The sequence below is a fragment of the Ovis aries genome, chromosome 1 (genome assembly GCF_016772045.2).
Source record: "Ovis aries strain OAR_USU_Benz2616 breed Rambouillet chromosome 1, ARS-UI_Ramb_v3.0, whole genome shotgun sequence".
Lineage (NCBI taxonomy): Eukaryota > Metazoa > Chordata > Mammalia > Artiodactyla > Bovidae > Ovis > Ovis aries.
In genome coordinates this window covers 10,267,919-10,282,588 of record NC_056054.1, presented here as the reverse complement: position 1 = coordinate 10,282,588, position 14,670 = coordinate 10,267,919, and the positions used below count along the sequence as shown (strand labels likewise).

Below are 14,670 nucleotides of genomic sequence, written 5' to 3'. Positions count from 1 at the left end.
GAATGACTCAAGGGCTAACTGAGGATTTTACTGACCAAAGATGGTACAACTGACGTACGCCAGCTCTTCTCAGTTCATTTCAGTCGCCCAATCGTGTCCAACTCTTTGTAACCCCATGGACTGCCACATGCCAGGCTTCCCTGTCCATCACCAACTCCCAGCGCTTGCCCAAACTCATGTCTGTTGAGTCAGTGATACCATCCAACCATCTCAACCTCTGTCGTCCCCTTCTCCGCCTGCCTTCAATCTTTCCCAGCATCAGTGTCTTTTCTAATGAGTCAGTTCTTCACATCAGGTGGCCAAAGTATTAGAGCTTCAGCTTCAGCATCAGTCCTTCCAATGAATATTCAGGGCTAATTTCTTACAGGATTGACTAGTTTGATCTCCTTGCTGTCCAAGGGACTCTCAAAGAGTTTTCTCCAACACCACAATTCAAAAGTATCAATTCTTCAGAGCTCAGCCTTCTTTATGGTCCAACTCACACATCCATACATAAATACTGGAAAAACCATAGCTTTACAGCTTTGACTATATGGACCTTTGTTGGCAAAGTAATGTTTCTGTTTTTTAATAACACGGTCTAGGTCTGTCATAGTTTTTCTTCCAACGAGCAGGTGTCTATTAATTTCATGGCTGCAGTCACCATCTTCAGTGACTCTGGAGCCCAAAGAAACAAAGTCCATCAATGTTTCCATTGTTCCCCCATCTATTTGCCATGAAGTATAATACAGTACAATAAACAATACAGAAATCCATTTTTGATGACTTACCAGGATAGCTCCCTCATTCCCCCACCCACCCAAAAAACAACCTTTACTTGTCATCTGTAGAGCCTGTGAGGGTATCAACTTATTTTTTTTAATGACAAAAAAAAGAATCAAGCATTTATCTTGTCTTTCCTGCATTAACAATATTTCAAAGCAATAAGAAAACAAGAGAGTTAACTGACAAGGAACTATTACAGTTAACAGATACTACAGAAATAAAAGAATCAGGAAACTATCATTTTATAACTACTAATTGAATAGTGAATCAAGAACTAATCAATGAATGATAAAACCATTAGGTCAAAACTGAAGGAGAACTTTTTAATATCTGGATTAGGCTGGTATCACCTGACCTAGGATGAACATCATGAATAGTGAAGTGCTACCATTACTGGTGTCACAGAAAGAACACAGTACCACCTATGAAGAAGTCTTTGCAAAAAAAAAAAAATTAAGCCTGAATCTAATCATACTTCTAACAGCTTACAAGGAACATAAGGGATGGAGGAATGTGTTCAATGACACCAGGATATAACCAGCAAAACACAGAATGTAGGAAATGCCGTAGAACAAATCAAACAGTATCTTCTAAAAATAAATGGCTTTTTTTTAACTGAGAAAAGATTTACTGATGAAGAGGCTGAAAAGACACAACAACCCACAGACTTTGTTTTAGCAACACACAAATCTTATTTTAGCTACTAACTTTCTGAAACAGTTTCAACAGTTGAACCGGGTATTAAGTGAAACTGAAAAATTACTAACGATTTTGTTAAGTGCAATAATGGTATTTATGGCTTATTTTCTGTAAAAAAGAGACTCATCTTTCAGAGATACATATTTTATGTATTAATAGGTAAAAAGAAGTATGTCCAGGATTTGCTTTAAAACATGACAGGGAGGGGCTTCCCTGGTGGTCCAGTGGCCAAGACTTCGTGCTCTGAATGCAGGAGGCCCAGGTTTGATCCCTGGTTGGATAATTCGATTCCACATGCCCACAATGAAGATCAAAGATCCTGTGTGCTGCAACTAAGACCCAGTGTAACCAACTACTTTATATATATATATATATATACACACACACATTTACACACATGTAAATTATAGGGAAGGAAATGTGGGAGGAATACATGAAAAATAAGGCAAAAAGCTGATGAATCTTTAAAAAGATGAATGATGAATACATGAGCATTAGTTTATCTACTCACATTTATGTTCGAAAATTTTCATAACAAAGGTTAAGCAAAGTAATAATCAAGTAGAAATCTCTTAAAAGTTGTATTCCTCACACTAAACAAGCCGTTTTTTCTTTTAACACTCACACTAAACAAGCCATTTTTTCTTTTAACACTCACACTACACAAGCCATTTTTTTCTTTTAACAAACTATTTGTACCGGAGGCAGTGATCAAGAACATCCCCAAGAGAAAAAAATGCAAAGACAAAATGGTTGTCTGAGGAGGCCTTACAAATAGTGAGAAAAGACAAGACACAAAAGGCAAAGGAGAAAAGGAAAGATATACTCATCTGAATGCAGAGTTCCAAACAACAGCAAGGAGAGATAAGAAAACCTTCCTCAGCGATCAATGCAAAGAAATACAGGAAAACAAGAGAGACTAGAGATCTCGTCAAGAAAATTAGAGATACCAAGGGAATATTTCATCCAAAGATGGGCTCAATAAAGGACAGAAATGGTATGGACCTAACAGAAGCAGAAGATATTAAGACAAGGTAGCAAGAATACACAGAAGAACTACACAATAATATATCTTCATGACCCAGATAACCAGGATGGCATGATTACTCACCTAGAACCAGGCATCCTGGTGTGTGAAGTCAAATGGGCCTTAGGAAACATCACTACAAATAAAAACTAGTGGAGGTGAAGGAATTCCAGTTGAGCAATTTCATATCCTAAAAGATGATACCGTCAAAGTGCTGCACTCAATATGGCAGCAAATTTGGAAAACTCAACAGTGGCCACAGGACTGGAAAAGGTTTCTTATCATTCCCATCCCAAAGAAAGGCAATGCCAAAGAATGCTCAAACTACCACACAAATGCACTCATTTCATACACTAGAAAAGTAATGCTCAAAATTCTCCAAGCCAGGCTTCAACAGTACGTGAACCATGAACTTCCAGATGTTCAAGCTGGATTTAGAAAGGCAGAGGAACCAGAGATCAAATTGCCAACATCCACTGGATCATCAAAAAAGCAAGAGAGTTCCAGAAAAACATCTACTTCTGCTTCACTAATTACGCCAAAGCCTTTGACTGTGTGGGTCACAACAATCTGTGGAAAATTCTTAAAGAGATGGGAATACCAGACCACCTTACTGCCTCCTGAGAAATCTGTATGCAGGTCAAGAAGTAACAGTTAGAACCCAACATGGAACAATTGACTGGTTGCAGATCGGGAAAGGAGTATGTCAAGGGTGTATACTGTCACCTTGCTTATTTATCTTATATGCAGAGTACATCATGAGAAACGCTGGGCTGGGAGAAGCCCAAGCTGGAATCAAGACTGTGGGAGAAATATCAATAACCTCAGATATGTAGATGACACCACCCTTATGGTACAAAGCAAATAAGAACTAAATAGCCTCTTAATGAAAGTGAAAGAGGAGAGTGAAAAAGTTGGCTTAAAACTCAACATTCAGAAAACTAAGATCATGGCATCTGGTCCCATCACTTCATGGCAAATAGATGGGGAAACAATGGAAACAGTGAGACTTTACTATTTTGGCTCTAAAATCACAGCAGATTGTGACTGCAGCAATGAAATTAAAAGATGCTTGCTCATTGGAAGAAAAGCGATGACCAACCTCAGCAGCATATTAAAAAGCAGAGACATTACTTTGCCAACAAAGGTCTGTCTAGGCAAAGCTATGGTTTTTCCAGTGGTCATGTACGGATGTGAGAGTTGGACTATAAAGAAAACTGAGTGCCAAAGAATTAATGCTTTTGATCTGCGGTGTTGGAAAAGACTTTTGAGAGTCCCTTGGACTACAAGGAGAGCCAACCATCCATCCTGAAGGAAACCAGTCCTGAATATTCATTGGAAGGGCTGATGCAGAAGCTGAAACTCCAATACTTTGGCCACCTGATGCGAAGAAGTGACTCAATGGAAAGACCCTGATGCTGGGAAAGACTGAAGGCAGGAGGAGAAGGGGACGACAGAGGATGAGATGGTTGGAGGACTTGATGGACATGAGCTTGAACAGGCTCCGGGAGTTGGTGATGGACAGCAAAGCCTGGCGTGCTGCAGTCCACAGGGTCGCAAAGAGTCGGACACGACTGAGCCACCGAAATGAACTGAACTGAAAAATAACTATTTGGGGGCCTTTCGTTATTCCTTTCATCCAACAAATGGCAACAAAACAAAGCACATCTTCTTTTGGTAATAGGCAGAGGATCCTTTTTTCCTTTTTATCATGGTTGAATATTCTTTCAATTAAAGTGAAATTATTTTTCATATATAAAAATTACAGTAAGAAAAGTATTTACTTCTCCAATACGTATGTTAGAACATCAAACATGAAGAATAACTGAAAGTCAGTAAACATGCATAGCTTTTTTAAAGTATCTTTAGTGGAGCATTTCAACTTTGACATAAATTCATCAAAACTCATATGAAGAGCATATAAAAAAGCAAAAAATTTACTATGTTATATTGGAATTCAAGAACTTCTGAAAACATCATAATCAATTTCAGGAAAATAAATGGACTGAACCAGAGAAAAACTAAAACAAACATTTGCTTCTTAAATAATTCAAGCACCACACAGAAATGGAAAGGAAAAGAGTAATATTCACTACTAGTTTCTGGCAATGATTTGAAAGCCTTCCATGATAAGATCTTTGCTCTTACTCTTTCCCTTTGCTTTTAGAAATCACCACCTAATGTACTTCATGTGCACTAACCTACTGAAACCTACTAACAGAGTTAGACTGTCTTTCTTTCCATTTTATCCATAAGGAAACACAAACTGTTGTTACTGCTAAGGACCAGGGGCAAATTCCACTGCCAATGGTTCCTATTCTGCAATCTTCCACTTTCTCCCCCATATTCTACTTCAAAAGGTCTGGGACAGACAGAAACTGGATGACTATTTGTGTATTGTAAAGAGGGGAGGAGGGTGAATTCCTTCAGGGGATTCTGAAAAATACACCATGGTTTTTATTCTTCAATTTGTTAATGTGGTATATTACATTGATTGATTTCTGGATATTGAAAAATACTTATATCCATGAGAAAAATCCCACTTGATCAGTGTATATGATCTCTCAAATATATTGTTGGATTCAGTTTGCAAGTATTTTGTTGAGGACTATTTTGCATCTATGCTCATCAGTGATATTAGTCTGGAATTTTGTTTTTTTGGTGTGATGAATGTGTCTGCTTTGAGTATAAGGGTGATGGCAGCCTCATAAAATGACTTCAGAAATGTTCCTTCCTCTGCAATTTTTTGAAAGACTTTGAGAAGAACAGATGTTAACTCTTCCCTAAATGTTTAGTAGAATTCACTGGTGAAGCCATCTGATCCTGGACTTGTTTGTTTTAATTACTGAATCAGTTTCAGTACTGATAACTGGTTTGTTCATATTTTCTGTTTCTTCCTGTTTCAGTCTCAGGAGCTTGTATCTTTCTAAGAATCTGTCCACCTTTTCTACCTTTTCTAAGCTGTCCACTTTACTGGCGTACTGCTGTTCACAGTAGTCTCTTAGGACCCTTTGTATTTCTGTGGAGTCTGTTCTAACTTCACCTTTTTCATCTGATTTTACTGATTCGAGCTCTCTCCCTTTTTTTCTTGATGAGTCTGGGTAACTGTTTATCAACTTTGTCTACCATTTCGAAGAACTAGCTTTTAATTTCATTTATCTTCTCTACTGCTTTTTATTGCAGAGGAAGGAACACCTCTGCCAACAGCAGGCAAAGATATCACACACAAAAAATATTACAGGCCAATATCACTGATTCTAATCTCCAAGCTAGGGTTCAACCGAGAACTTCCAGATGTTCAAGCTGGATTTAGAAAAGGCAAAGGAACCAGAGATCATGTTGCCAACATCCACTGGATCATAGAAAAAGCAAGAGAGTTCCAGAAAAACATCAACTTCTGCTTTACTGACTATGCCAAAGCCTTTGACTGTGTGGATCACAACAAACTGAGAAAGCTCTTCAAGAGATGAGAATACTAGACCACCTTACCTGCCTCCTGAGAAATCTGCATGCAGGTCAAGAAGCAACAGTTAAAACCGGACATGGAACAATGGACTGGTTCCAGATTGGGAAAATTGTACGTCAAGGCTGTATGCTGTCACCCCGCTTATTTAATTTATATGCAGAGTACATCATGAGAAATGCCAGGTTGGATGAAGCTCAAGCTCGAATCAAGATTGCTGGGAGAAGTATCAATAACCTCACATATGCAGATGATACCAACCTCATGGCAGAAAGCGAAGAAGAACTAAAGGGCCTCTTGATGAAAGTCAAAGAGAGGAAAAAAGCTGGCTTAAAACCTGATATTCAAAAAACGAAGTTCACGGCATCCAGTCCCATCACTTCATGGCAAACAGATGGGGAAACAATGGAAACAGTGACAGACTTTCTTTGGGCTCCCGAATCACTGCAGATGGTAACTGCAGCCATGAAATTAAAAGATACTTGCTCCTTGGAGGAAAAGCTATGACCAACCTAGATAGCATATTAAAAAGCAGAGACATTACTTTGCCAACAAAGGTCCATATAGTCAAAGTCACGGTTTTTTCAGTATGTATGTGTATGTTTTTTCAGTCATGTATGGATGTGAGAGTGGACTCTTAAGAAAGCTGAGCACCAAAGAATTGATGCTTTTGAACTGTGGTGTTGGAGAAGACTCTTCAGAGTCCTTTGGCCTGCAAGGAGATCAAACCAGTCAATCTTAAAATAAAATCAGCCCTGATATTCATTGGAAGGAATGATGATGACTGAAACTCCAGTACTTTGGCCACCTGATGCAAAGAACTGACTCATTAGAAAAGACCCTGATGCTGGGAAAGATTGAAGGCAGGAGGAGAAGGGGACAACAGAGGATGAGATGGTTGGATATCATCACTGACTCAATAGACATGAGTTTGAGCAAGCTCTGGGAGCTGGTGACGGGCAGAGAAACCCAGCATCCTTCAGTCCATGGGTTCGCAAAGAGCCAGACACAACTGAGCAACTGAACTGAACTTACACTGACGAACAGCAGATGCAAAAGTCCTCAACAAAATACTAGCAAACCAAATCCAAAAATACATTAAAAGGATCGTACATCATGATAAAGTGTGATTTATCCCAGGAAAGCAAGGATTTTTCAATATCCAAAGATCAATATGATACATCATATTAACAAACTAAAGAATAAAAACCATAAGATCATCTCAATAGATGCAGAAAAGGCATCTGATAGAACTCAATATCCACTGAAAATAACTCTCTAGAAAGCAGGCACAGAGGGAACATATCTCAATATAATAAAGGTGACATATAACAAACCTATGGCCAACATTACACTCAACAATGGAAAGTTCAAAGCATTCCTTCCAAGACCAGAAACAAGACAAGGAAGGACACTTTCACCACCGTTATTCAACAGTTTGGAAAGTCCTAGCCACAGCACTCAGAAAAGAAAAATAAAGGAATCCAAATGGGAAGGAAGAACTACAACTATCAATGTCTGCAGGTAACAGCATAGTATAGACAGAAAATCCTAGAGATGCCATCAAAAAACTACTAGAACTCATCCATGAATTTGGTAAAGTTACCAAATACAAAATTAACATACAGAAGCCTTTTACATTTCTACACACTAACAATAAATTATCAAAAACATAAAGAAACAATTCTGCTTACCACTGCATCAAAAACAATAAAATACCTAGGAATAAATCTACCTCACGAGGCAAAAAGCTTGTACTCCAAAAACTGTAAGACACTGATGAGAGACATTGAAGTCAACACAAATGGAAAGATATACTGTGTTCTTGGATGGAAAAAATCAATACTGTTAAAAATAACCAAGCTACCCAAGGCAATCTACAGATTCAATGCAATCCCTATCAAACTACCATGGCATTTTTCAGAGAACTAGAACAAATAATTTTAAACTCTGTATAGAAACACAAAAGATCCTGAATAGCCATAACAATCTTGAGAATGAAGAATAAAGCTGAAGGAATCAGACTAATTCAGGCTATATTACAAAGCTACAGTAATCAAACTCAAATTACCAAACCAGACACTAGATCAATGGAAGAGGACAGAAGGCCCAGAAGTATACTCATATGCTTACGTCCGACCAATCTATGACAGAGGAGGCAGGAATGTACTGTGGAGAAGAGACAGCCTCTTCAACAAGTAATGCTGGGAAAACTGGACAGCTACACGTGAAAGAGTGAAATCAGAACACTCCCTAACACGATACACAAAATAAACTCAAAATGGATTCAAGACCTAAACGTAAGACGGGATGCTATAAACTTCTAGAGGAAGACTCAGGCAGAACACTCTTTGACATAAACAGGGAATTAACCTAAATGTCCACTGGCAGATGAATGCAGAAACCAGATGCGATGTGCGCATGTGCGCCTGTGTGTGTATGTGTGTGCGCGTGTATATAAAAACACATGGAAGAATATTACTCAGCCATAAAACAGAATGAAATAATGTCATCTACAGCAATATGAATGATCTAGAAACTTACAATCTGAAAAGATGATACAGATGAACTTATTTACAAAACAGAAATAGACTCACAGACAGAAAACAAGTTTATGGTTACCAAAGAGGAAAAGGGAGGAATGATAAATTAGGAAAGTGGGATTAACAGAGACACACTTCTCTATATTAAATAAACAACTAAGACTTATTGTATGACACGTGAAACTATGTTCAATATCTTGTAATTAACTATAGTGGAAAAGAAATATGAAAAAATAGATAAATACATGTATAACTGAGTCAATCTGCCATACACCTGAAACGAACACACCACTGTAAATCAACTATAATTCAATAACAAGTTGCTTTTTTTGAAACAACAACAACAAAAAAAATACATCATGATGTGTTCTCTTGGGTCCTTTGACACGATCTACGTCCTTATTCAAAAAATTAAATTTGTGTCTGTGTGTGTATTCACCCACTTCAATCTCAATTTCTACTCTTTGAAAAATACTTAAGAATATGAAGTTGAGCCACAGACTAGGAAAAAATATTTGCAAAACACATATCAAGTAAAAGATTTGCATCCAAAATACAAAAACAACTCTTAAAACGCAACATAAGAAAACACTGTATGACCCAGCAATCCCACACCTATTTACCCAAAGGAAATGAAAATGTATGTGTATACAAAAACCTATAAGCAAGAAGGTCAGACTGTTGTTTCCTATTGAAAAGGAAATGTTATTGTTCCTTTACTCAGTGTCTCCTACTGAAGATTCACATCTGAAATTACTTTTAGAATCAGTGCTAGAAGATACTGGTTTTTTAGCAGATTCAATAATGTCTGCTCCACTTAATAATGGCACATACATACCTAATCGTATTCTCTCATCAATCACATTAGAATTATCTACATTTTCGTACTATGGTTTTTATTTCTTTTAATCTTTTCTCCCCATACATCTTTTTATAAACTGCCTCAAATTCATGGTTCATTATGAACAAGTATAAAGAAATTACACTCAACATAACAAGCTTTTTCCTCATTAATTCCTTCTGGGAAAAAAAGGGTTTTTCCCCATTTGTATACTTTGCTTTACATTTTTTTGAAAAAGCTAAGTGTTATAGTATATCCCTGCAATAATACAGTGCTTAGGAAAAAAAAAATCTATAGGCAGGGACTTTCCTGGTTCTCCAGTGGTTAAGAATCCATCTTCCAATTAGGGGACATGGTTGAAGAACTAAGATCTCACATGCATGGTACAATTAACTCCACGCACTCTAGAGCCTGAGCTCCACAACACAAGAAGCCCGCACTACACAAACAGAAGCCCACACAGCACAACAAAGACCCAGGGCAGCCAAATAAAAAACACTTATAGGCAAATATTTATCATGACTTTACCCATAATCACCAAACACTAGAAACAATACAACTGTTTTTCAACTGGCAAGTTGACAGATTTTGGTACATCCACAAAAAGGAATGTTAGTCATCAATAAAAAGGAACTGCTGACTCATGCAACAATATGGATAAATTTCAAATGCATTATGCTAAGTGAAAAACAAAATTCATAAGGCTGCATATTGTATGATGTTACATGATTTTCTGAAAATGCAGAATTGCAGAACAGAAAACAGATCAGGGTAGAGGGAGGGGAAAGGCTGGCTGTAAGGGACATGAGGAATTTGGGGGTTGATGGAATTGTTCTGGATCTTGACTCTGTTGATAGTTCAGTAAGTTACAGAATGTACTGTACAGTAAAAAGAATAAATGTTACTCTATATAGAATACCTCAGTTCAGTCAGTTCAGTCGCTCAGTTGTGTCCAACTCTTTGCGACCCCATGAACTGCAGTATGCCAGGACTCCCTGTCCATCACCAACTCCTGGAGTTCACTCAGACTCACGTCCATAAGTCAGTCAGTGATACCATCCAACCATCTCATCCTCTGTTGTCCCCTTCTCCTGCCCCCAGTCCCTCCCAGCATCAGAGTCTTTTCCAATGAGTCAACTCTTTGCATGAGGTAGCCAGAGTACTGGAATTTCAGCTTTAGCATCATTCCTTCCAAAGAAATCCCAGGGCTGATTTCCTTCAGAATGGACTGGTTGGATCTCCTTGCAATCCAAGGGACTCTCAAGAGTCTGCTCCAACACCACAGTTCAAATGCATCAATTCTTTGGCACTCAGCTTTCTTCACAGTCCAACTCTCACGTCCATACATGACTACTGGAAAAACCATAACCTTGACAGGATGGACCTTTGTTGGCAAAGTCATGTCTCTGCTTTTCAACATGCTATCTAGGTTGGTCATAACTTTCCTTCCAAGGAGTAACCGTCTTTTAATTTCATGGCTGCAGTCACCATCTGCAGTGATTTTGGAGCCCCCCAAAATAAACTCTGACAATGTTTCCACTGTTTCCCCACCTATTTCCCATGAAGTGATGGGACAAGATGCCATGATCTTCGTTTTCTGAATGTTGAGCTTTAAGCCAACTTTTTCACTCTCCACTTTCACTTTCTTTTTTTTTTCTTTTTTTAATTTTACTTTCAGTTCAGTTCAGTCGCTCAGTCGTGTCCGACTCTTTGTGACCCCATGAATCGCAGCACACCAGGCCTCCCTGTTCATCACCATCTCCCAGAGGTCACTCAGACTCATGTCCATCGAGTCTGTGATGCCATCCAGCCACCTCATCCTCTGTTGTCCCTTTCTCCTACTGCCCCCAATCCCTCCCAGCATCAGTCTTTTCCAATGAGTCAACTCTTTGCATGAGGTGGCCAAAGTACTGGAGTTTCAGCTTCAGCATCATTCCCTCCAAAGAAATCCCAGGGTTGATCTCCTTCAGAATGGACTGGCTGGATCTCCTTGTAGTCCAAGGGACTCTCAAGAGTCTTCTCCAACACCACAGTTCAAAAGCATCAATTTTTCAGCGCTCAGCCTTCTTCACAGTCCAACTCTCACATCCATACATGACCACAGGAAAAACCATAGTCTTGACTAGACGAACCTTAGTCGGCAAAGTAATGTCCCTGCTTTTGAATATACTATCTAGGTTGGTCATAACTTTTCTTCCAAGGAGTAAGCGTCTTTTAATTTCATGGCTGCAGTCACCATCTGTGGTGATACAATACTGTATTGGTTTTGCCATACACTGACAAGAGTCCGCCACGGGTGTATGAGTTCCCAATCATGAACCCCCCCTCCCACCTCCCACCCCATATCATCTCTCTGGATTATCCCCGTGCACCAGCCCCAAGCATCCTGTATCCTGTATCGAACATAGACTGGCGATTCGTTTCTTACAGGATAGTATACATGTTTCAATGCCATTCTCCCAAATCTTCCCACCCTCTCCCTCTCCCTCAGGGTCCAAAAGTCCGTTCTACACATCTGTGTCTCTTTTGCTGTCTCGCATACAGGGTCATCATTTCCATCTTTCTAAATTCCATATACATGTGTTAGTATACTGTATTGGTGTCTTTCTTTCTGGCTTACTTCACTCTGTACAATCGGCTCCAGTTTCATCCATCTCATTAGAACTGATTCAACTGTATTCTTTTTAATGGCTGAGTAATACTCCATTGTGTATATGTACCACAGCTTTCTTATCCATTCATCTGCTGATGGACATCTAGGTTGTTTCCATGTCCTGGATAAAAACATGGAATGCTTCACGAATTTGCGTGTCATCCTTGCGCAGGGGCCATGCTAATCTTCTCTGTATCGTTCCAATTTTAGTACATGTGCTGCTGAAGCAAGCACTCCACTTTCATTTTCATCAAGAGGCTTTTCACTTTCTGCCATAAGGGTGGCGTCATCTGCATATCTGAGGTTATTGATATTTCTCCCGGCAATCTTGATTCCAGCTTTTGTGTCTTCCAGCCCAGCGTTTCTCATGATGTACTCTGCATAGAAGTTAAAGAAGCAGGGTGACAATATACAGCCTTGACATACTCCTTTTCCTATTTGGAACCAGTCTATTGTTCCATGTCCAGTTCTAACTGTTCCTTCCTGACCTGTATATAGGTTTCTCAAGAGGCAGGTCAGGTAGTCTAGTATCCCCATCTCTTTCAGAATTTTCCACAGTTGATTGTGATCCACACAGTCAAAGGCTTTGGCATAGTCAATAAAGCAGAAATAGATGTTTTTCTGGAACTCTCTTGCTTTTTCCATGATCCAGTGGATGTTGGCAATTTGATCTCTGGTTCCTCTGCCTTTTCTAAGACCAGCTTGAACATCAGGAAGTTCACAGTTCACGTACTGCTGAAGCCTGCCTTGGAGAATTTTGAGCATTACTTTACAGTATGACCTAAATCAAATCCCTTATGACTATACAGTGGAAGCGAGAAATAGATTTAAGGGACTAGATCTGATAGATAGAGTGCCTGATGAATTATGGACTGAGGTTTGTGACACTGTATAGGAGATAGGGATCAATACCATCCCTATGGAAAAGAAATCCAAAAAAGCAAAATGGCTGTCTGGGGAGGCCTTACAAATAGCTGTGAATGGAAGAGAAGTGAAAAGCAAAGGAGAAAAGGAAAGATATAAGCATCTGAATGCAGAGTTCCAAAGAATAGCAAGGAGAGATAAGAAAACCTTCCTCAGTGATCAATGCAAAGAAATAAGAGGAAAACAACAGAATGGGAAAGATGAGAGATCTCTTCAGGAAAATTAGAGATACCAAGGGAACATTTTATGCAAAGAGGGGCTCGATAAAGGACAGAAATGGTATGGACCTAACAGAAGCAGAAGATATTAAGAAGAGGTGGCAAGAATACACAGAAGAACTGTACAAAAAAGATCTTCATGACCCAGATAATTATGATGGTGTGATCACTCACCTAGAGCCAGGCATCCTGGAATGTGAAGTCAAGTGGGCCTTAGAAACCATCACTACTAACAAAGCTGGTGGAGGTGATGGAATTCCAGTTGAGCTATTTCAAATCCTAAAAGATGATGCTGTGAAAGTGCTGCACTCAATATGCCAGCAAATTTGGAAAACTCAGCAGTGGCCATAGGACTGGAAAAGGTCAGTTTTCATTCCAATCCCAAAGAAAGGCAATGCCAAAGAATGCTCAAACTACCGTACAATTGCACTCATCTCACATGCTAGTAAAGTAATAGAATACCTCAATAAACCGTAAATATATTTTTCACTTGCCTTCAATCAGTAGTTTCACTTCTAGAGTTACAGACAAAAATTACACACAATCAGACTTCCCTGGTGGTACAGTGGATATGAGCCTGCCTGCCGATGCAGGGAACACAGGTTCGATCCCTGGTCTAGAAAGATTCCACAACTACTGAAGTCCATGCGCTGAGAGCCCGTTCTCCGAAACAAGAGAAGCCACCTCAGTGAGAAAGCAGTGCACCACAATGAAGAGCAGACCCCACCTGTCGCAACTAGAGAAAACCTGTGAGCAACAACAAAGACCCATCACAACCAAAAATAAAAACTAAAAAAAAAAAAAAACTTGTAAAAAGTTACATATAAGGCTGTTCGCTTTAAATCTTTTTCTATAACAACTTCAATGAGATGCCATATAATTCACATTACACATCTAAAGTACGCAACCCAATGAGCATTAGTATACTCAGACTTAATAACCATGACTACAGTCAATTTTAGAATATTTTTCTTGTCTCAGAAAGAAACCTGAAACCCTCACTGGTCCCAGCATCTCCCACTCAGTTTAGCCAGTTTCAGTTCAGTCGCTCAGTCATGTCTGATTCTTTGTGACGCCATGGACTGCAGCACACCAGGCCTCCCTTGTCCATCACCAACTCCCGGAGCTTTCTCAAACTCATGTCTATCGCGTCAGTGATGCCATCCAACCATCTCATCCTCTGTCATCCCCTTCTCCGCCTGCATTCAATCTTTCTCAGCATCAGGGTCTTTTCCAGTGAGTCAGTTCTTTGCATCAGGTGGCCAAAGTATTGGAGTTTCAGCTTGAACATCACTCCTTCCAATGAATATTCAGCACTAATTTCCTTTAGGATGAACTGGTTGGATCTCCTCATAGTCCAAGGGACTCTCAAGAATCTTCTTCAACACCACAGCTCAAAAGCATCAATTCTTCAGCGCTCAGCTTTCTTTATAGGCCAACTCTCACATCCATACACGACCACCGGAAAAACCATAGCCTTGACTAGACAGACCTTTGCTGACAAAGTAATGTCTCTGCTTTTTAATATGCTGTCTAG

The 14,670-nt window shown here is 39.3% G+C and overlaps 1 protein-coding gene and 1 non-coding gene across 21 annotated transcripts in view; both read right to left on the bottom strand.

Annotated features, from left to right (window-relative positions):
• ZMYM4 (zinc finger MYM-type containing 4) overlaps positions 1 to 14,670 on the bottom strand; it is a 168,079-nt gene that overhangs the window by 132,547 nt on the left and 20,862 nt on the right. The gene's annotated exons all lie outside the window — the stretch shown is intronic.
• On the bottom strand, positions 12,119 to 12,225 carry LOC114111011 (U6 spliceosomal RNA). Its single transcript, XR_003587141.2, has one exon. It is a non-coding gene; the product is annotated as a U6 spliceosomal RNA (small nuclear RNA).